Below are 2,726 nucleotides of genomic sequence, written 5' to 3'. Positions count from 1 at the left end.
AGTGGGTAGAGTGGTGTTTCCCAAAGTGAGCAATACCACCCCCTGGGAGGCGCTGGAACGATCCAGGAGGGCAGTGGTAGCCTCAGGTGCAATTGAGGGGCATTGAATAAAAATAAGAGGGCAGTGGAAGCATAAAGAAAGAAGAGGAGAAAAATTCGAAAAACCATTCATACATGTTTCATCTGTTGTGTAATGACGCTTACCAGCAGGTCGGGTGCCGTTGCGGGACAGCGACAATGTCTTCCTGGGATCTGGCAGTCATGCTGGAGGCGAGGTTGTTTTCCTGTGCTTGGGCAAACCCTGTGTGTAATGTGAATGTGACTGTGGTTTACTTCAATAAATAATTTTACAATTTCAAGCTCCAAGGTGTCATATTTACAACCACATTTTCTTTACCATGTTGTAGGATGTAGGTAGAAATATAGGTACATAAAAGAATGCAAATTTGTCACTGCATCTTTTGGTTTGTTTGCTTAAAGAAGGTAGATGTCCTGGGGTGTGTGCTGAGTGCCCCCTCCTCGAAGGGAGGGGTAGGCCAAATAAGTTTGGTGTCAGGCAGCAGAGAAATTAACCCCCATGGCAGGTTTTCAGGAATGGATATGACAAGGAAAAGTCCTTACCATGTGCTTTTTATTCAATATTCACAGAGAGAGGCTTGAGAATGCAGCTTCTTGGAATAATGGCTTTGTCCTGAGTGACTCTCCGCTCCCTTTTCTCTCACTTCCTCATTCGTCACCTTGTCCCCTACGGGTGGTGCTGAGGGCCCTTTGCTTCTGAGACCTTTGCTCTACTACAGTGGTACCTCGCAAGACGAATGCCTCGCAAGACAAAAAACTCGCTAGACGAAAGGTTTTTCCGTTTTCGAGTTGCCTTGCAAGACGAATTTCCCTATGGGCTTGCTTCGCAAGACGAAAACGTCTCGCGACTGTGTTTCCTTTGTCTAAATAATAATTCGCAAGACGAAAAATTCGCTAGACGACAAAACTTGCGGAACGAATTAATTTCGTCTTGCGGGGCACCACTGTACTTTCAAGGCTCACCGAGTTCTGGGAGAAGGGGGGGTCTGGAATGCTTTCTAAAGACACTGTGTCCGTCAGCTGTCTCCCTTCTGGTCTTCTTCTTCTTCCTCCTCCTCTCCCATTATTTCCCAGCTTTTCCCCTCAACTGCCTCTGAGCTGTGACCTCCCTCAAACCCCTGTTGTAATTCTGAACTGTCTCCTTCATCTCTGGAAGGGTTGGGCTAGGGAGGCGGTCTCCACCATTCCTGCTCTGCCCAGTCCCTGACATTTGGAAACCTCTGGGGGTAGAGTATTAGATATAGATTTTACTTTTGTACAATTTTACACTCACAAACCCCTCTCCCCTCTCTCTCCTCCAACCAGGCAAGCACTTTCTAGCCAGCACTAAACACTCAAGGAGAGGGTAAAGGGGAGGGATGGTTGGCTGATGAGAAGGGATAGCCTGGGAAGCTTCTCAAGGGCCCTCAGGCCTCTGAATCTTCACCCCTGTTTTAGCGTCACTAATGGGAGATGGCTCCACTTTATGTCTCTGAAAATCCACTGCAATGATTGCTCTGTGCGTTTATTCCCTGAAAACCTATGTAGGTTCCGGAACCCCTTAAGCACAGTTGGCCTCCTTCTCAACAGATAACTTTCAGGTTATCACAGAATCACCTCTCCCTCCTTCCTTCCCCACCCAGAGCAGATTTTTCTTCCTCGCTGCTGACTTTTGTGTCTTGGGGACTTATTTATTCCCGGGCACAGCTCCTGGCTGATCTCATCCCATAAACACGAAACTCTATTAAAGCAAAGCCCCACACTTTTATTCTTTGCTGCCAGCAAAGACCAGAAGAGGATTTGGGAGATTCTCACCTTGCCAAATGAGGTGCGCAGGAGCCCGGCTTCGAAGGAACTCTGGAGCAAATGAGATATTTTCCTTTCTTCCTCTTTATTGCCGTGTCCTTCCGAGAATTGCCTTGGCACCGGTGGTGGCCTGCAAATGCAGTCTGTGTCCTGAGTCTTATGCTCCCAACAGGGGGAAGCCAAGAGTCGAGGAGGGGATGAATAGAAAAGGCCTAGCAGGAATCTGGCTCCATTTCCCCCGATGGACAGATTCTCATTTCTTTAGGAAGGAGCTCCCAACAAACCGGTGGGGAGATTCAGTTTAGGCTAAGGGAAAGGAAAGCAGAGTGTTTCAGAAATGAGTGTGCAGATTCAGGAAATGTAGTGCTCCTGGGAGCTGTGGTGGAAGAGCAAGGGGAAAAAAGAGAGAGCAAAGTGCTAGGAAATGAGGAAATAAATGACACAGTCCTTGCAGAAAGGCTGACTCAGAGAGGAGCTAGCAGGGTATCTAGCAGCAGGGAAATCTATATTAACGCTGAGGTTGGAGGGAGAGGCAAAGAGACACAAAAAAAAAGATGAAAGGGGAATGGATTCATTTGTGAGCCACTTGTTAACAGCTTCAGCTGATGCCCCTGGGAAATATGAAACGAATACAATAAGCCAGGAGACGGTTCTGCTTTCTCTCCATCTTATATTTTGAGCTCATTTTTCCCCCTGCAGGGTCATCAAGCGAAGGTCAGCTGGCTTTGATTCTAAGTCTGCATTGTCTCGCTGGGCTTTTTCTTTTTTTCCCCTTCCAGGTCCAAAATGTGAAAATAAAATCAAATAAAGTTCATTATTTCATCGGCTTGTCGGCCTCCCTTTCAAGTTCTCTGAGCAAAGACA

General features: G+C 47.1%; 1 long non-coding RNA gene across 1 annotated transcript; it reads right to left on the bottom strand.

Moving 5' to 3' along the window:
• Positions 1 to 203: 203 nt before the first annotated feature.
• Positions 204 to 2,314, bottom strand: LOC114586750 (uncharacterized). Its single transcript, XR_003704176.2, has 2 exons — positions 1,872 to 2,314; positions 204 to 300 (listed from the first exon to the last, which is right to left on the bottom strand). It is a non-coding gene; the product is annotated as an uncharacterized LOC114586750 (long non-coding RNA).
• Positions 2,315 to 2,726: the final 412 nt, after the last annotated feature.

The sequence above is a fragment of the Podarcis muralis genome, chromosome 16 (genome assembly GCF_964188315.1).
Source record: "Podarcis muralis chromosome 16, rPodMur119.hap1.1, whole genome shotgun sequence".
Classification (NCBI taxonomy): Eukaryota; Metazoa; Chordata; class Lepidosauria; order Squamata; family Lacertidae; genus Podarcis; species Podarcis muralis.
The sequence above is the reverse complement of the archived record's forward strand: the minus strand, read 5'-3'. Positions and strand labels throughout refer to the sequence as shown.